The sequence below is a fragment of the Sylvia atricapilla genome, chromosome 19 (assembly GCF_009819655.1).
Source record: "Sylvia atricapilla isolate bSylAtr1 chromosome 19, bSylAtr1.pri, whole genome shotgun sequence".
NCBI classification, from domain to species: Eukaryota; Metazoa; Chordata; class Aves; order Passeriformes; family Sylviidae; genus Sylvia; species Sylvia atricapilla.
Window position 1 is genome coordinate 6,093,871 of NC_089158.1, and position 20,124 is coordinate 6,113,994.

Below are 20,124 nucleotides of genomic sequence, written 5' to 3' on the forward strand. Positions count from 1 at the left end.
CAAAAATACCTTCTGACAAAGGTGTCCCTGCACTGAGGGGCCCGAGTGGGGCTCACCAAGGATATTTACCATGGCTTAGATCCCAGGGCAAAGTCACCCCATCCTAGCTGAGCAAACTGAAGCTGGGGGAGTTTCCCTGTTGCCAGGCTGGATTGCTAGTGAGGAAATCATGTCCAACCTGCTGGGTATTCCCTCGTGCCTCCTTTCCAAGCATTAAAAGTGCTAATTAAACCAGAGCTGTGCTCCAGTATCTGGAGGGATCAGCTGCCTTTCCCAGCAGACAGGCCAGGAGCCTCTGCAGGGACAGTCCCCAGTGCCATCCAGCAGTGGAGAAGGTTGCTTGGCCAAGCTGCTGAGTGCACCCACATTTAGAAGACGGGTGACACAGCCCTGGAGCTGGGGATGCTTCTGCAGGGCAGCCCTATGGGCAGCTGAGTGGGATCATCCCCACCCCCAAACCCATGGAAGTGATTGAGACAGGGCACTCAAATTCTCCTTCTCACCTCTTCCCCTCTGAGGTATTTGGAGCTGGCTGTCACCACAGAGTTGGGGGGGCACGTGGCGGGTGTTTCCAGCGGGAGGCAGGAATTCCTGACTCACAGCCAGTTCTGGGTGTTAATTCCCTCCTGGGAGTCTCAACCACATGCCAGACCTGCAGACAGCACAAAAGCCCCTCAGAGGGCAAAGGGCTGGAGAGGGGAAAGCGTAACTCCTCTACCGGTGGGTGGGGAGGCAGGATGGAGGAGAGGTCAGGAGGGATGAGTTTTAATCCTGTGAATTTGCGCGAGTGACCTTCCGTGATTTCCTGAGACCCAAGGGAGCCGAGGAGCTGCAGAAGCAGTGCACACTGAGCTCTTGGATTCACATCCCCATTACTTGGAGGAGGTGTGTGCATCCATCCCCTGGACTCAGCTGTGAGCCCGAGGTGTCCATCCGACCATCTACTGTTGGTCTGGGGAGCAGCTCCACGGGCACTCAGGGCCAAATGCTGCCTGCTGGGAACTGCTGCTCCACTGGGGCACCACAACCTCCCCAGGGCCCTGCCTGCCATGCCCTCCGCCCCAAACCCGGCCTTGCAGGGAGGCTTGAACCCAACAGCTGCTCCCCAAAGGCAGCCAAAGAGCCAGGGCTGCTCAGGAATTGTTTTGCCCCCGTGGCCTCCTGCACAGCCGCTGCTGTGAGGGCACCTGGGGCCGGGGCTGCCGGGGGGCGCGGGCGATGGAGGACCCTCCGAAGAGCCCCTTGTGCTGGAGGGAGCCCAGCTAACCGCCGGCAGGGTATTTTTTTTTTCTCCCTCGCTCTTTGTTAAGCTCCCTTTCAGCTGAAATGGCAATGCCTGGGTGTTCTGAGCTGACAATAATTGCTGCAGTCTAGACACTGTCTGGTATGAGGCACGGGGAATCAAAGAGGCCCCTTCTCTCACTGCGACTTTCACACATGCTCCCTCGCTCAGGCTCCTTCCTTCTCCCTCTCCCATGTTCCCTTGGTCTTTGCCTTCTTTTTTTCCCCCCCTTGTTCCCCTCTATCTGCCTCTCGTCGAGATGGAGGAGAAGCGTCAGCATCTTCCCCCCCACGCTCTCCCTCTCTGCCGTCTGTTCCTCTCTCCCGCTCCCCCTCTCCCTCGCTCCTTCTCTCATCTGTCTCCTCTCTCCTTCCTCCACTCTTACCTTTATGCTATTCCCTTCCTCCCAAAGTTACAGAGAAGCAGGAGGGAGGGCTGGCAGTGCAGCGAGTTTAACTCTTTCCTCACGCTCTCGTAGGTTCTCCTCCCCATCCCAGCCCCTTGCTGGTGTCCGGGGTGTCCCTGTGTTTTGGGGTGCTGGGATCCTCTCTGGGGTTGAGGAGGTGCTGACAGGGCTGGGCCGGGTCAGGGCAGAGGGGGCTGGACCTGCATCCAAGGGGATCCCCTTTGCTCTCTCTTTGCCTTCCCCGCATCACACGTGTCTCTGGCTGCAAGGGAGCCCATCCCTGGGGACACAGATTGTTCCTTCAAGTGCTCTAGCAAGCCAAAGGGGTCTTTCCCCACCCACTCCAGACCTCAGCAGAGCTTGCTGTGCTGCTGGAAGGGGAGATTGATCCCAGCTCACACATGGCTCACAGCGATGCTGCTGCCTCAGGCTGAGCTCAGCTGCCCCATGCCCAGGGCGGGCTCCAGCCGGGCCACGTCCCTCTGGCATTTCCATGGGATTCCGTGGGGTCAGTTCTAGTCGTGCTCAGGATTTAGGATTTTCTGCTACAATGTATTTAACAGATCATTTCCAGGTCAGCCCTGAACTTGTATTAACCTCTGATCCCTGTGCCAAAAACCCATTTTCTATAAAGCCCAACAAACCCTGTCAAGTTTTAGTCCATGTGAGATCTTACTGCAGAGATCAGACCGTAAGTGGGGAAACTGAGGCAAGGGACAGTGAACAAATTGGGTCAGTCTGCTGAGGTCAAATCTGCCACAGGCCACACAATCCCCTTTTGTGGGACCCGAATTTGTCCATCCATGGACACGAGTGAGCAGCTCTCCTGTGACCTCCAGCATCTCACCTCCAGCCGCGCTGCTGCTTACCACGGAAAAGTCACATTAGGAAAGTATGTGATGTATTTTTAACTGTCTATAATGCAATTTAACAGCTGGAAAGGAGGAAGAAAGCCAGCCCCATGCAATCTGCCAGATCTCTGCTGTCCACGAGCGAGGGCTCTGTGGACTCAAGTGGTTTTGGTATGGTTGGGGGCCTTGTTTGGGAACAGGGCAAAAACAACCTCATCCTCAACATGGGCTCTGAGTCATGAAAGGCAATGTGTGCAGGATGGAGGTGAGAGCACTCAGCAGCTCCCAGGGTTACACACTTGTCCCCAAAAGCCACCATGCTGAGTGCTGGGGCCAGATTCAATTCCCCAAAGAGCTCAGTCTCATGCTTTATTGGGATTCTTTGCATGCTCTGGCAATGGGGCCTGCAGTGGGGGTTTCTGGGGTCCCCTCTGCACTGGAGGAATTTAACACAGGACATATTTTCCCCTGCCATTCCCAGTCCCAGGTCCCTGCCATGCTCCCAGGGATGGATGTGCTGTGGAGCTGGGTAATGCCAGACTGCACCATCACCTTCCTCCCTCAGGACAGGAGGGGTGTGTGCCCCCCATGCTGCTCTCCCAGCCAAGCCCCCACACCTTCTGTGCAGGCTGTGGTGTGAGCAGGATGCTGTGCCCAGGATCTGATGCATCCCCTCCTGCCTTCCCTGCCCGTGTCCCATGGGAGCCTCTGCCTCCAGTGCTCCAAGATCCTGCCAGTGAGGGGTAGAATGGCCTATATTTGAGTTTCTCCATGCCAGCCAGGTAGAAGGGCTCCTGCTGCCAGTAATAGGTCTCTAATGGGGCTGAGCTCTAATGGGGCTCCTCTGTGGTGCTGTGGCTCTTTGGGCAACCACAGCAGGGCTTCTCTGGGGCGTTGGGGCTGGTTTGCTGCCTCCAAGCAGCTGGGTGCTAAAAAGGAGTGAGTTTGTTGCCATCACTGGTGTTACTCCCCAGTGCTTCTCCTTGGAGGACTTCTCCCCTACAATGGTCCCCAATACAAACAGGAAGGGAGTGAGGCCTATCTCCAGCCTTATCCCAGAGGACACCACAAGGCAAGGCTCCTGTGAGGTGCTGATTATCCCCAGGACAGCATTTGGGGGCTGGAAGCTGCTGGCAGCTGGTTCCTATATTCAGGCCTTTGCACACACACTGAAAAAATGAGCCATGGGATGGCCCAGTGGGGAGGGGGCTCAGTGAGGGGGTCTCTGGTGAGCACTTGAAGGATGTAGAACCCAGGGATGTTCAGAGCTGCTGCCATTTGCTCACCTTTTTATGGGGAATGTTGTGAATTCAGATGGAGTCTCCTTGGGCTGAGACAGAGCATCGCTGGCTTAGGAAGGGCTGAGAGAGGGAGAGCAAGTATAAACACAGGCACAGGGAAGGGAAACAACTTGCTGAAGGTCGTCCCTGGGCCAGTGGCAGAACCAGGAATAAAATCCAGGTGTGCTGAATTGGTCCTTAGGTTGTATTCATGCATGTGGCTGCATTAACACTGCTGTCCCTGAGCACAGGCCAGTACTAGAAATAATTTCTCAAAGCCACTGGTGCCCTCCAGGGAGCCACAGTGCAGGCTGTGGGGTTGGGAGAAGGAGAGGTCTGCATGTTTGGGGTCCCTTTTCCCCTGGAGTGTCTTCCACAAGCCTGGCTGTGTGGATGGGGAATGCTGTTGGATGCCGGCTGATAAGGCAAAGTGGTTAAAAACACTGCCTTTATTTGGAAGCTTATCTCCAAATCCTAATGAAAACACAGAGGGAAGCCGGGGACAGTGGAGGGGGAGGACTCCCACCCCAGCGTGGTGGGGACCCGGCTGGGCCATGCAGAGCAGGGCTCCTGGTGGGGTTTGGAGTCTGGGGATTGAAAAGCTTTAGGACAAAACCCAAGGTGCCAGGGCACAACCATAGGTCCCACACCCAAGGAGGGAGAGCCTGCAGGGGCAGCTGCAGCCCAGCTCTGAGTGCCCTGAATTTGGGATTCCTCCAGATTTTTATTTTTTTTTTTAATTAGGGGCTCAACGAAGAAGAAAAAGCTTGAAACCAAGGAAACAAGGGGAGACAGAAAGGAAAATGTCAGCTCCTGCAAGACAGAGCAAGCTGGCTCCAGCAGCCTGGGGTGAGGGTGGGTGCTGCCTGGACCTCTCCTCCATGGCAAATAGGTGACCAAGTTGAGATGCAATGAAGAAATGAGAAGGTGAAAGGAAGCCTTGTGCAGGGAGGGATGAAGGAGGGTGCTGAGCTGCTCAGGAGAATTCGTTTTGGTGCAAGAGGGATGATGGAGGAGGTGAGCAGAGTTTTTTAGGGTATGCTGTAGAGCAGACAGCAGCTATGGTGGGCTCAGCAATCTGAGCTGGACTTCCCAGACACCAAAATAATATTCCCAGACCAAAAGTTACGGGGTGGAAGGGCTGGGAAAGCTGGGGATGAGACGTGTGTGTGTGTGTGGATGTAACCGTGGCTGTGCCAAGCCCCATAAATCACAGCAGTGCGGCCTGAGCCTCCATCGGAGGAAATTCTTCCTTGCCAGATTCGAACATTTCCCCTCAACAGCCTCAGCTTTCCCCACCAAGGAGCAGAGACGAGAGATGCTGATGATGGCAAGTGCAAAGGCTTTCTGGGGAGCATCCCGAAGGAGGGGTCGGCTGCCCCACAGCCCGCGGCCATGGGGCGCTGGGCAGAGCCCTGTTTTGCCCCGCCTTGGGGCTGATCCGGAGCAGCGCTGAGGCTCTGCGAGTGCTCACCACCATCGCCCCATCCCGTGCTCTCGTTCCCCCATCCGCTGCCGGCCGGGCCCAGCTTTGCTGTGCTGGGGGAGCGTAAGTTGATATTTTCCTGCGCGTCCCCAGAGGGTTTTTTCCATTACACAGGCAGAGCGGAGCGGAGCGGAGCTGCCTGCTCGCCCGCTCGCCCGGCTCCCCCGCCTGCAACCTCTGGCACCGCTTTTCCAGCGGCACATTGTGCAAATGTAACCTTTCAGCGAGCCACTCCTACGGCAGGAAGCCGGGGGGCTCCGCTCCTGCCAGGAACGCAGCCGGCGCGGAGCTGGAAGGCAGCCCGTTAATCAGAGCCGGCTGACAGCGAAGCGCACAGCCTGGGCAACAGATTTCTGCTCCCTCTCCCTCGTTCGCGCTGCCTCGCCTTCCCGCTCCCGCTCGCTGCCGCTCGGCTACACGGTCTGCCCTGCCATCCCGCCTGCCTCCCCGTCCTCATCCTCCGCTTCCTCCCCTTCCTCATCCTCCGCTTCCTCCCCGTCCTCATCCTCCGCTTCCTCCCCTTCCTCATCCTCTGCTTCCTTCTCATCCTCATACTCCACTTCCTTCTCATCCTCATACTCCACTTCCTCTTCATCCTCATCCTCCGCTTCCTCTCCATCCTCATCCTCCACTTCCTCTTCATCCTCACCCTCCACTTCCTCCTCTTCCTCTGCATCCTCAACCTCCTCTTCCTCCCCTTTCTCATCCTCCCCTTCCTCTCCATCCTCATCCTCTGCCTCCTCTCCATCTGCATCCTCTGCTTCCTCTCCATGCTCATCCTCCTCTTCCTCTCCATGCTCATCCTCCTCTTCCTCTCCATCCCCATCCTCCGGTTTCTCAGGGTGCCAGCTGTGCTCCTGCCCCCAGGCACTCACTTTTCCTCCCCGTGCCGAGGAAGAGCTGCTCGTTCCTCTTGGCATGAAACCTTGTGGAATCCAGGTGTGGGCTCGTCCCAGTAGCCACCGTGAGGATGGGACTGGCTGTGGCAGCAGCAGCCAGGTTGAGGTGAAGCACAGACCTGTGTGTGTGAGGATCATTGCACCACTCGCCAGCCAGCAGCACGGTGCCCAGGGATGCTGTGCTGGGGGGTGGGAGCCCTGTGTGGCTGCAGTGCTCCCCAGGACCTAGCACAGGGTCCCCACAGTGACCCACCCAATCACGGGCTCCCTGTGACACTCCAGGGGCTGGGTCACAGTCATTTTTCTCTCTCTTTGAGACAGACCCTTGCCCATGTCCTGCCTGCTCCAAATAAATGTGAGTTTATCTCTTGTGTCTGCAGCCAGTACATCAGGGGGGTTCTGCCCTGCACCCACACACCAGCACACCCACACTGGCACTGGCAGCCGCTGCCCCTCAGGAGAGTTCGTCCCCAGCTCATTTCTCCCGGCTTGTGGCAGCACCATGGGCCCTGTGTGGTGTCTCAGATGTGCAGGGCCAGGAGCCTGTCCCGGGGAAGTGGGGCTGGCTGGGTTGGAGCCATCCAACCCCTTTGAGCTGTGTCCCCACTGGGGAGGGCTGGGGTGAGTTGAGGTGGTTGCATTGGCCAAGGCAGTGACTGATGGGGCCAGCTTGGGTGGTGCTCCCCAACTGCCAAACACACCTTCATGCCCACGTGAAGTCCAGTGAGGAGGAAAAGGCAGAAGAAATTCCATCATCACCTGTGCAACAGGCTCCCTTTGGTGCAGCGGAATGCAGGGCGGTGTTAGTGCTGGGCACTTGTGCACCATCACTTTGGGCTTGCCAGGAGTAAAAAGGCCACTAAAAATGGTCATGTCTAGCTCTGTTCTTCCCCAGTTCCTCCTGCCCCTGCAAGACCAAACCTCACTGCTTCCCAAGTGAGGTTCTGCTGGAAGCACCAGGGATCTCTTCAGACGGACTGCTGCACAGTGCTGTGACTTTGGGGCAAAGATTCAACGCTCTCCTAATTGCATAAAAAAAATCAGTTTAAGCATTGTGTGGGTTCTGGACTCATAGGCATGGCCGAGCAGAGATGCAGGGGGCATTTTTATCTGCTCCTGGAAAAGAGTGTGCTTTGCTGAGGGTGGAAAGTTTGATTTTTGGAGCTGTGGGTTCAAGGGCTCTTCCAAGTGCCCTCAGCCCCATCACCAGCCCAGCCACTGCAACCCCCTGCATTTATTTTTTATGTCTGATTTCTTCCAGTCTTCAAAACACGAAATGTGCTGCATTGTAGCATCTGTTTTTGTGGTATTTCCAGCCCAGCTGGAAACAGGAGGCACTCAAAATTCAGAGATGGGGAAAAAAAAAAAAAAGGATCTGGTGAGATTTTGTCTTCCTGCCAAACTCACCAAACTCGGGATGCCAGGAGAACCCTGCTGTGGGCGCAACATCCCAGGGCTTCAACTCTTCCATCCTTTTCTGGTTGTCTGCTCTTTGCTCATCCCAAAACATCCTCTCATTCCCAAATCACTTTCAGGACGCTGCACAAAGCCTGACCCTGCTATCGGAGCTGCAGACGGGCGGATAATACAGTCGCTGAATTTATTTCACCTTTTCCTCTGGTTGCGAATTGTCCGGGAGCAGATGGCGATTTTCTCAAGTGTATCCGTTATTCGAAGTCACTCACTGAGACAGCGATGGCTCAAACAAATCCCAGGCCCCCTGCAAAGCCATCATTTGGTCTTTCCATCTGCCCAGCCGCCGCTGTCGGCGTGGGCTCGGCTTCGGCCAGCGCGCCCGAGGGAAGCGGGGAGCCCGGAGAGCCGATGGATGTGGTCAGCCCCATTGTCCGCACCTCTCTCCCACTTCATCTCCACACAATGCTAAGCTCTGGAGGGTGGCAGGAGTGGCCGGGATCCACATCCCACCTTCGCTGGGGGTTGGGAGGCTTGGGGTCACTGTGTCTCGCTCGCACGGTGCGTTCCTGTGCGGTGACACGGGGAGGGTAACTCACTGCGACACTGCCCAGTTGCAAAACCCCAAGCTGCTTCTCAGGAGAAGACGCCAGAGGCTGTTTCTGCTGCGCCTCCCTTCCTGACCCCGGGGGCAATGGGTGTTTTCAGGCTGGTGAAACACCGGGAAACCTGAGACCTGCTGTGTGAGGTGTCCCTGCGGCACAGGCTGGTGTCACAGGGCTGGAGGTGCGGAGGGTTTGTATGTCCCCAGCTTTGGGTGATGGATATGGAGAGGGCACCTGCAAAAGCAGCCTGAGGACGCCTGTAGGTGGCCAGAGCCCTCCCTGTGTTGGTGGCACCTTGTTGGAGAAGCCTGGGCAGGGCTGTGAGGGATGGGCTTGGGCTGGTGGCTTCTGCCAACTCCTCCAGTACCTGCAAAGAGACCTGTGTGCCCAGGGCTCTGCTCTGGGCGTCGGTAGATTGGGAATGGGCCAGATGCAGGCTTTGATCCATCCCAGGACAACCCCCACCCCAAAAACCCAACAGTGTAATAGTGAAAATGAAGACAACTGGGGAGAAACACATGAATTCTCAAGCTCACTCCCAGCCCAGCAGTCAGTCCCTGGAGCTGGGGCTCCAACTTCCCCACCCAGAGAGGGGCTGAGCCAGAGAAATGCTCCCGCAGCGATCTGCTCCCTCCTCCTGGCTGCATTTCCCTTTTTTTTTTTTTTTTTTTTTTTTTTTTTTTTTTTTTTTTTTTTTTTTTTTTTTTTTTCTCCACGTTGTCTTCTTTCTTATTCCCTCCCCAGCAGAGATGCGGAGGTGGCCGGAGGGGACTCGGTGTCCTCTCACAGGGATACCAGGGCCATGCAGAGGGCACTGGGGGGGGCTGTGAAGGGTTTTCAAAGGGTGAAACACTTTGAAATGCAGTTTCCTCTCCCCTCTTCACCTCCCCCTGGGCTAAACAAATACCCCCCGGCCGGGAGATGCCTCCCGCATCCCGCAGGCTTTTGTTCCCAGGCTTTTGTCTGGGGCTGGGAAAGGGGCCAGGATCCCTCAGCCTCCCCAGGGACACACATGCAGACAGGGGCTTGCCTGTTTGGGATGTTGAGAGAGAGGCAGGAGGTGAGAGCTGCCTGTGCCCGCTGCCACAGGGCTTGGGGACATCCCGTGAACAATCCTGGTGTCCCTTAGTGGCCTCCAGCCGTTGTCCCCCTTGCCTGTCACATCACTTGGCACTTTCTGCCTATCCTTGGGAGCTACTCATGGGACAGGTCCCGGTCCATTCTGTCCCCATTGTGTCCCCTCTTGGCATCCTGCCAGCAGCACAGCAGGCTCTGTGCATGGCCAGTGCCACCAGCTCACGCTCTCCCTGTGGACACCCCCAGATGCCAGTTTACACCCACCACCCATGGCACCTTCCAGGCAGAGAGTCGCCGGCGGCATCCCCCTCACAGAGAACCTACAGAAACCCAAACAAAAACTATGTGGTTTTTGCGGTGACCTCTGGCCCTCAGGAAACCATCACCTGGCTTTTCATTTGCATCCCAAAAGCCGCTTTAATTACACTTCGGGGAGGGATCACTTCAGGGAATTGCTTTTTGGGGCAAAATGTTGGTGGGGAAAAATCCTATGAACAGTCAAACAAGGGACCGAGGAGACTCGAGAGCCAGCCTGAAGCCTGTCCCTGCCTGTGACAAGAAACACCTTGATGAACTCTAAGCAAAGGTGAGACTCCAAACAAACCCTCTGCAACCAAACCCTCTGGAAACCAAACCCCATCTTTGCCGCGGGGCAAAGTGTTTCTCCGATGACTACGTTTGGAAGAAAACAGGATTATTTGAAATGTCCCCTGTTGTTCCTGCCTCCCGCCAGGAATTACAAAAAAAAAAAAAGGAAAATAAATACCCGATTTTTGTTACTGAAACTTTGAAAGCTCCCCTGGGAAGCGCAGGCACCGCTCGCCCCAGCCCAGTCCCTTCGTGTCGCTGTCCCCGCGGGGCCAGGCAGCCCACGCCGGGCCAGCCCCTCGGGCCAGCTGCAGCCAGCGATGTGCACAACCTCTCCAGACAACAAAAGCTCTCTGGCTGCCTGATTCCCTCTGCCTTATCTCCCTCCGCGATAGCCGGGTTATCGGGAAATGGAAAAGGGCTCAGGACAGCCTGCCCCCAATCCCTGGGGGACAGGAGATGGTGGCGGCTGGGGGGGCAAAGCTTTGCGTGGGCAGGGGGCTGTCAGCACTCAGGGCTCCCATCCTGCGTGGGGCTGAGCCCTTTTTCTCCCACTGACATCTTCCTTGAGTGCAGTGGGGTGAGCAAAACCTCCTTGGGGAGCGGCTTTGGAGCGTGGGTGCGCGCTGAGCCCTCCGGAGCCCTCGGGACACGCAGCCGGGGGCAGCCGCGGGAGGAGCCGCGGGTCGGACGGTGGGAGAGCGGCCCCAGCCCCGCGCTTGTCACCCAGACAAGAGATCAATAACTAATTTCACTGCAGCAGCAGCGCCGGGTTTTTTCCAATAATTGTGAGCCGGCGGTGGGGAATGAGGCTCTCAGCACCGCTCCACACCAGCCTGCACCCGATCAATCGCCACACCGCTGGGGCAGCAGGAAAACTCATTTTTCTCCTTTTCTTCCCTCTCCTTCCTGCTCTCCTTCCTTATCCCAGTCCATTCCCTCCTCCTTCTGCTGTGGCGCTCCTGAGGCCTGTGTCCCCGTGCTAGGTGGGATGTGGGCTCGGGCTTTCCCGTGGTGCTGGGTGAGGGCAGTGGCTGAGCCTCCCGTGCTGCCTCAACAGCCTGGAGCACTTCTGTCCCTGTCACCCGTGGGCTGGACCTGGCTCCTTGTGCAGAGCACCGCTCCCAGCAGCTGGGGTGAAGGTGGCAGAGCGGAGATTTCTCCTCTCCTTGTGGGATAAGGGGCTCCCAAGGATGCCGTGTTGTGACTTTTGGTGGCCTATTGGTGCCTTTGTGTGGTCCAAATGTGACTCTTATATTTTATGGCCTTTTTTTTCCCCCCTGGGTTTTCATTCCCTGAGCAATTGGTCTGTTCCAGGTCAAGGATACTACTGAGTTTCTCCTGTAAGTAGTCTTTATCCCTTCTGCTCCTGCAACCCTGCAGTGCCTCAGTTTCCCTCTTTGTACCTATGATAGAGGGGGCTGAGAACATCCCTTCCTGCTATTTCCCATGCCATCACAAGCTACCACGAGCTCCATGTCCAAGGTAGAAGGTGTTGCTGGTTCCCAGCTCACAGGTACTCCTTGGTTTTGGGGTCCCACGATCCCTGTACCTGTGAGGTGGCAGAGAGGGGTGCTGCGTGCTCACTGTATCCCTGGGATTGAGAGATATTCCAAGGTGGAGGCTGGAGGCACCTTTGGATCTCCTCAGCACCTGCAGCGGGTTGTGTATGAGGTGCTTGGGTGTGGCAGGGAGGAAGGCTCAGCTGTGGGTTTGTCACTGCAGCACCTTCCGAGCCCTGCACACGCCATGAAGGCGGCAGCAGAGCAGCCCCTTGTTCTTCTCCCTTATTTAAGAGCCCTCTCCCTGGTTCCCTGGGAGCATCCCCATGAATTAAAGACTGCCTTTGCTGTGGAGCAGTGAGAGCTGCCTGCATAATTTCAAAGTTTTATGACTTGCCTTGAAGGCTCCTATTGATTGGGGTCCTCTCTGGCTGATGGAGCTTTTAGTATGGCCTGGACTAGGCAAGCAAGGCTGGAATCTCAGCCTGTCCAGCTTAGCTAAATCACACCTTAAAACCTCTGTGGCATGAGCAGCAGGACACATGTGCACATCCACACACAGCTGTTTGCACTTGGAGGTGCTTTTTGGCTTCTCAGTCTCAGCCCAGGAGCTGGGACTCTCCATGGGGCCATGCCACATCCCACATGGGGTTTAACCCGGAGAATTGTTTTCCCAGGTGGGTTTCCTGTGGCTTTAGGGGTTGGAGTGAGGGCATTTTGAGGGGTTTCTGTCCTGCTGAGGCTCCAGACACCGCTCACTGCTCCCTGGGGCAGAGGGATGCTCATGGGGTTTGGAGTTTCTGTGCAACACTCACTACTGAGTGCAACAGCTTCACCATGAGCCACAATTGTGCTGGCACAGACACTCCCGTGGGCCAGCAGGGAAACCAGGAGCATCTCTCCACAGCTGTCATCTGCCCCATGGCTTGGCTTTGGAGAGGAGCTGGTGTCACCTTCACTTTCAAGCTCTTCCTGCTACTGCTGGAGGCTGTGGGGCTTCAAGGGCCACGACACAGCCAGGGAGGGCCACGACACAGCCAGGGAGGGCTATGACACAGCCAGGGAGGGCCATGACACAGCCAGGGAGGGCCATGACACAGCCAGGGAGGGTCACGGAGCCCCCTTTGTGCTGAGAGGTGGGTGCACCCCCAGCCCAAGCACCCCCACACCTCCCCTCCCACCACTTTCTCTGGGTACCATGTGCAACTGGGGGCTTTGCCCACTGCACTCCCTGCACAGAGCTGGGACTGGTGCCCAGGAACCCCCTTCCCGGTGGCTGTTTGACCTCAGAGAATGCACAGGAGTTGGTGGTGAGTGTGGCCAAGCTATGGCTTGTGCTGACACAGAACTAGCTACTTCCACCCTCTCCCAATTGTTGTGTCCTTGGGGGCCCCCTGCTTTCAGTGCCTGTTCCCCCCAGCCCCAGAGGGGCCAGTGCAGGGCTGGGCTGGAGTTTGGGACAGCAGCAGGGAGCTGGTGGGAGACCCCATGGCTCCTTTAAGAAACCCACAACCGGCTCCAGAAACCAGCTCAAGGTCACAGCGGGAACCTGCGGACTTGGCAGCAGCCAGCGAGGGAGGAGGGATGAAGGGAGGGAGGAAAGCAGCCCGAGATCAAAATGAAATCACAGCCAGGGAGAGGGGCTGGCTGGCGGCGCAGGCGGAGAGAAGATGGGGGGCAGCAGAACAGGACATGCAGGGGGGTCCCACCCATGGGTGCCCCCCCCGGGATTGCTGCAGCCCCAACCCCAGCGCAGAGCTTAGAAGCTTCCCTGTGCCCCCCAGCTCAGCCCTGCGCCCTCCGCAGCTCCAGCCAATGTGCCGACGGTGATTCGAGCCAAGGAAAGTCCCTTTGTGCCCCTGGGGCCACCCTGGGAATGCTGGAGTCACTTCCCTCTCACGGGACTTCCCGGGCTCCACAGGAGGTTTTCCAGCTCCGAGAGGAGCAGAGCAAGAGGAAGCTGCTGCCTGGGAGGGTTGTATCCTGCAACTCATGGCATGGTCCACTCCCAAAGTTTCAGCTTATTTTTCTTTTAAAGCAGCAGCTCCCTGAGTCCTGTGATCACTGCTGAGTCTCTGCCTTCATTTTTGGGCCAGGAGGTTCTTTGGAGCCACCCTCACCAGAGACCACAGTGGACAAAGCATTTAAAGGTTCAAGGAAGTTAAAATCTAGTTAAAAGCTCACAAAATTTCGTTTTTTAAAATTTTTGGTATTGAAATGAACCTTACGATTCTGGGTGCCCCAATTTACCCTCCAGGCAAGTAAAGCTGGGTGAAGTGAGGGCACCAGGGATGAAGATACATGCTGTTGGAGGGGGAACGCTGACAGCAGGATTAGCACATCCCTGCACAGCCTTGGGACCTGATCCTGTCCCAAGGCCATGCAGGGAGCCCCTGGCTGAGCCCACTGTGGGTCTGGGGGCAGGAGCCCGGACAGACCTGACCCAGGCTGAGGCTGCACTGTGGCTCCAAAGCAGCTCATTTTGGGGTCGGTTCAGCAATGCCAAATTTTAATTTTCATCAGCAGAATTAATCTGTGGACTTATTCTCCCTTCCTCCCCCTCCCCTTGCTCTCCTACCCACTTTATTCAAAGAATTTGATCATTTCTCCCAGGAGCTCGGCACCATTAACATTCACTCCCAACGCGTGCGAGCTGTGCTGCATCCCCAAGTGCTGCTCCTGCTGCCAGCTCTGGTACCCAACCAGGCTCAGGGGAAACCTGGTCATCGGCTTCTCCTTCCCACAGTCTGGGCTGGGAGAGCCCCTCCACCCCCTAAATCCACACCTGGCACCCCCCAAATCCACACCTGGCAAACCCCAAATCCACACCTGGCTGCTGCAGCACAGCAAAGGAGGATGGCATCCTGAACCCCAGTTTGGCTCTGCTGGAGCCTGGGCTCCTCCTGAACCCCAACCTGGGCTCCTCCAACAAATTAAAGCCAAGGGGCTCTGGGAAGAACACCCAAGGCAGAGGAATGGCCAAGAGTTACAAGGTTCGGTGGTTTAAGTCAAGCAGATTGGTGACCTGGGGCTTTCCTGGAGTTGCATAAATTTGCAGGCTTTTTTTTCGTTAATAAGTGTTAGCTAACAAATTGCTGTTGTTATTATTATTACTATTACTACTGTTATTATCATTAATGTTATTAAATATTGCAGGCCAGGCTGCCTTCCCCAGCATGAGCAGTGAGGAGCTGTGGTTGGCACAGCCTCATCCATCCAGCACCGTGCTTTGGCTCCGTGTGCTCCACAGGTCTGTGTGCTGTAGATCCGTGTGTAATCTATAGAATCTATAGGGGAAGGTGTTTGGTTTGCTTTCTTAGCTCAGCTGAGGCCTGAAGGGGGCCCAAGAGCTCGGGAAATTGGCAACAGAGGAAACATGGAGCCTGGTAGGTTTAATGATTGGCTGGATTGTGGTGGGGAGCACCATGACCTGTGCCCAAACCCAGCCAGGCTTCACCCCTGGGGTTCCCCAAAAGCTTTTCCAACCCCCATTTCAGGCTCTTTTCCCCTCCACAGGTGCCCCAGCAGCAGCACTAAGCCACGTGTGCAGCCACTTGCACATCCAAAGGGGTGCTGATGGGCAGTGCCAGACACAGGCAGGAAAGGGACTTCTGCAGCATCTGCTGCCTGCTGGATGCTGGTGAAGGCAGCACCTGCCTGTGTGCAGGCACTGAGCTCACCTGTGCCCACCAGGATGAACATTTCCTTCCTGAATAGGAGCCCTGCCGGGATGTCCTGCCTGGGAAATGAAATCAGCTCCGAATGGGAAGTGCAACCAAGCTGGCCCAGCCCAGGAAGAAAAAGGGCAGCGAAAGAAAAACAAATTCAGAAGCTGGAATAGGGAAAAAAAAAAAAAAAAAAAAAAAAAGAAAAGTTAAATGCTGTGTGTGCTGTGTGCACTGCTGTCCCTGTCACTCCCCCATGCCCAATAGCCATGGTGGGGACGCTGGCCTGTCCCACCAAGGTGGTGCAGAAAAGGGTGATGTTTCATTTAGCAAGATTCCTGCTTCAGCACAGTCCTTTTCTTCCAGTTCTGGCTCTGGAGAAGGGAGCAGCTGGGTGCTGAGCCCGCCACAGCCCAGCCGTGCTGCCGGGCGAGGGCAAACAGGCGTTAGCTGAGACACGGAGCCGAGCGCTTTATTTTTAGTCTTGGTTTAACAAGTATTAATTAATAAGAGTGCAAATGCTAATGCCGAGCTGACACAAACTGCGTTGCCTGAAATGAATGTTTGGGGCTTGTCTGTGCCAGGATTTACAGCCGGGTGGGTTCACAGGGGCGAAATCATTGCTCAAACTGCAAGGATAAGCTGAGCCGGCTTCTTCCCACCGAGAGAGCGGCATCGGCCGTGCCGCAATGGGATGTGCCGGGGGCTCCGGGGCCGCGCCGGGGGCTCGGGGCTGCGCTCGGGACTGGCTCCGCAGCAGCGCCTTGTGGTGCCACACCAGCTCATCCCCGCCTGCCGAAATCTCCCAGGAAGTTTTGCAAAGTGTGGGTTATTTTAGTCTCTCTGCCCGTAGGAGGTGCAGGGTCATGCCTTGCAGAGGGATTCTTTCACCTAGTGAAGGCTTCGATCTTTGGAGAAAAAGATTCTCTTTTCCCCATGTCAAATCTGTCTGTCCTGCTCATTCCCTGCCCAGTTCTTCTTGCCCTGAGAGCTGGGCTTGGCTGGAGGCTCAGGAGAATGAGGGGCTGAAGAAATACCCCATGGCAATAAGGCTTGAAGAGTTTTTTCCATCAGCACCAGTATTCTGTCTGGTTTTGTTGGCATCACAGAAATTACGAACTTGAAACTCCATCACTGTTAAGGCTGTTTTTAGGATGTTTTTAGGTTCCCAGTGGGGTGCTGTGGGACAGGGTGATGATGGCTTAGGGTCCTGTGGGTCCTCCAGCAACTTAAACCTCTCCAGCGGAGTTCTTGAATCAGAGAGGGAAGAGTCAGGCCAGATCCAGGCCAGGTTTTCCTCTTTCTTTCTCCTCTCAACTGCAGGCAGGAGGGAGCTGCTACCTGCCTGACACAGCTGCTGCTGCTGCTTTCGAAGCCCAGCTGCCTCCAGCAAGCCGTGCTCACCTGGGATGATGGGATGGCAGAGAGCTGGAGGCCGAGGAGTGTGGCCAGTGCAAGCCGGGCACGTGCTGTGCACTGGGAGCCAGGGACACTGCTGGGTGTCCACACTGCATCCTCCCGCTTCATCCTCCTGCTGCATCCTCCCCGGATCACTCATCCTCCCCAGAGTGCTCACTGCATCCCCCAGCCCCTGAGCTGGGGCAGAGACAGGAGCTGGCAGGACTCCCAAAGGGGCACTGGATCCCTCAGCCTTCCTGTGCCAGGGGTGTCCCTGTCACCTGATGGGGCTCAGCTGCCATTTTGGGAAAGCCAAGAGGGGCTGAGTTGCTTTTCTTCAATGGGCTGGAAGGATACAGCACTGGGAGTGTGCAGGGAGTCGGGAGGGAAGGATGGGATGTGGTGGTTCACAGTGAGGGGGGCACAGGGTGGGATTGTGAGGTGCTGCACTGAGGTTCAGCAGTGCCCCAAAACCCCTGGCTGGGGTTTGGGTGGCAGACTGGAGCCACTGGCTCACTGGAGCAGGTTTCTTGGATGCAGTGGTTAGAACTTAGAAATTAAAGCAATTTAGCCTTGACTCATCCAAGCCAGCAAACAACCCCGCACTGGGGTTGGGGGTGAGGATGCTCTGGAGTGGCCCCTCACCACCCCACAGAGACCCAACCGGGGCACTGGGGCCCACACAAGAAACCCCCACCCGTGGCCTCCCCAAACTCACCCACCTCCCTTGGGCTGGATGATGCTGTGGCTGTGTTTTCCAGGGAGGGATGCATGGGCAGGATTCCATGGCCCAGGGCTGGCTCCCCAAACAGCGCTGCCACGCTGCTCTTCAGCAGCTCAGTTCTATCATCGAATTTTAATTCAGTTAGTTGAGTTCTTTAAACAGTGTGAACTTGCTAAGTGCTTTGCATATTTTATACTCATGAGTAACATTTATCAAACAGAAAGTACAATTAATCAAAGAGGGGAGCGTTGGTAACTTGGAGCGGTTTGTATTCTCTCTCTTTTCCTCCCTGCTGTACCTTTCCTCCGTGTCTCCCTCCTCTTCCTCTTCAGTGCCCTGCACTGGCCAGGGAGCCAGGACAGCTTGAGTGTGATCTACACATGTGCACACACACAAATATACTCCCTCTCTCTCCCTCTTTCCCTCACCAAAAAATGTATACCATACAAACACACAAATATGTTTTTATACTATGTATGTGTGTGTGTATATATATATATATATATATATATATATATATATATATGTGCATATACCTATATCTATCTGCCTATCAGATAGATAGGTATTTGTATACCTGTTTGTTATACAAATATATTTGTATATATGAATGGTGTATATGGTATGCTGTATATATAATATATGTAGGAGAAAAAGGGTCCATTTACACTATATATGTGTATATACACATATGTACACAGTTATATTCACACTATGTACATGTATTTATATATGTATAGTATTTATATATATATTCATTATACCCATTATCTACTAGCTGCAGTTTATAGCCTATCACATCTATTATACTACATATAATAAATGTGTCTTTTCTATTTTGGGCTGCTGGGGTGTCAGCAGTGGTGGTGGTGGTGCTGCAGCCTCCTGACAGGAGCCAGCAGCCGAGGGAGTGAGGTGGGATGGATGGTCCCAGCCCTGAGCTGTGTTGGGTGGAGACCTGGCCAGCAGAAGTGCAGAAGTGCCTGACCAGCTCCAGACTGCTTGGGGACAGTGATCAGGGGCTGGTGACAGGGACAAGGGAAACCCTGACAAAGGCAAGAGTGTGGCTGCAGCCATCCAGGCCACGTCTCCTCTTTGCTGGGTTCTTGGGATGAGGTGCAGCCCAGGAGCTTCTTCTGGAACAAAGAGCAGAGAAAATTACCTCTGTCCCTAAAGTATTTGTGTTTGAGGGCAGAATCACCCAAACTATGTCAGTTTTTGGCTACAAAGGCCCTTGGGCAACACAGGTGAAGCCCCTGCTGGTACCTGGACGACTGGTATCAGTGCTGGAAGATGAGAGGTGATGAAGGGACCCGTGTCTCTGCTGTGTCTCTGAGTGCCTTGGTGGCTCTTGGCAGAGCATGGAGAAGCCCTGACCTAATTTATTCTGACTTCCCAAGCCTTGGCCATGGCACAACAGGGGTGGCTGAAGCAGTTGGGCAAACGTGGATATGGGGGCAGGTTTGGCCAGGGTTGAACCCTGCTGCCAAGGCAGAGCAGAGAAGGTGAGAACATCCCATGTGGATCCCAGAAAAGTACATCAGGGCTCTTCCCATGGCCTTGGAGTTTCAGTGCTCTGTTAATTGCCATTAATGGCAGCAAACGGGGCAGGAGGTGCCCACCTGGACCCAGGTTAAACAGCACCGAGGGAAGGGCTGTGCCGGCACTGCAGGACCTGCCTTGCAAATCACCTGCAACAACATGTGCCATCCTGGTCACCTCTTCTCAAAAATGATAGTGCAAAATTAATTTGAATTAATTAATCAGAAAAGGGTAATAAGGGTGATTAAGCACCTGGGGAAAAGAAAAAAAAAATATTCCTGAAGAGCAATCGCAGCACCATGATTGCCTTGGAAGGTGGCAAGTGAGGGGGAGCAGGAGGGAGGGTGTGCAGGGAAAGGGAAACAAATGGGCTGGAGAGAGGGGTCTGGGGGGTGTTTTCTGTCTTGTCACACAAGGAATTACTGAGTGACAAGATTGAAACCCGTCAGAGGAAAAGCATTTCCCAGCAGCAGTGACCACGGGGAGGCAGCTGAGCCCAGGAAGGCACGGGCAGCTCTGCGGTGTGGCTGGAGCTGTGGCCGCTGCTGCCACTCTTTTTTGCAGATCTGGCTTTGCACAAACTGGCCCCAAGGTTGGACCTGTGTCCAGCAGAGAGTGGGACTCAACAGGGAGTCCTCAATGCTGGGACCCTCATCCTCAGCTCGGCTCAGAAACTTGGCGAGCTCAGGGACACTCAGTTTAGTTTTCCTTTTAATTTTCAGCCACACTCTGTCACCTTAATGAAATTAATAACAACAATAATATAAAATCAAAGGAAACATTTGCAAACAAGATCTGGCCCTGAGCTAAGGCAACTGCTGCAGGATTCATTGTAAGCTGAAGGGCCACAGCAGAGCCTCAGCCCCTGGAGGGGATGGGAGCACCATTCCCTTCCTGCCATCATGAAGGGTTTTGGCAATAGGGAAGGATGGAGGAGGCGGCTGGAGCTTAATGGAAAGAGTCTTCAGGAGCCCCAGTGCAGCTCAGTGAAATAAAGGATAAAAGTGCCTTTTGTTGGGGAAGCAGAAGCAGCAAATACTGCAGGCACCATGGAAGATCCGTGGCATGGATGGGATGCAGGTGCCCATTGCCTGCTTGAAAACACAGGTGACAACTGGAGCAATGGAACAGCTGCTGGCAGCTTCGGCGAGGGGAAATCTGGTGGGTTTGGGTCATTCAGGTGCCTGAACAATGGGAACAATCACCACCCCCACGCACCTCCCAAACACCCCTCCTGCCCGTGAGCAGCAAGGTGCCACCAGCCTCTGTTCAGTGTCCCCTCCCTGGTGACAAAGAGCCTCATTTCTTTAAAACCCGAAAAACAAAATGAGGTGCAAGCAGTGCTTTTTGTGCCTAGATGCTCTTACTGTGTCCCCTGCTCTGCAGTTGACTAAACACACGCTCCT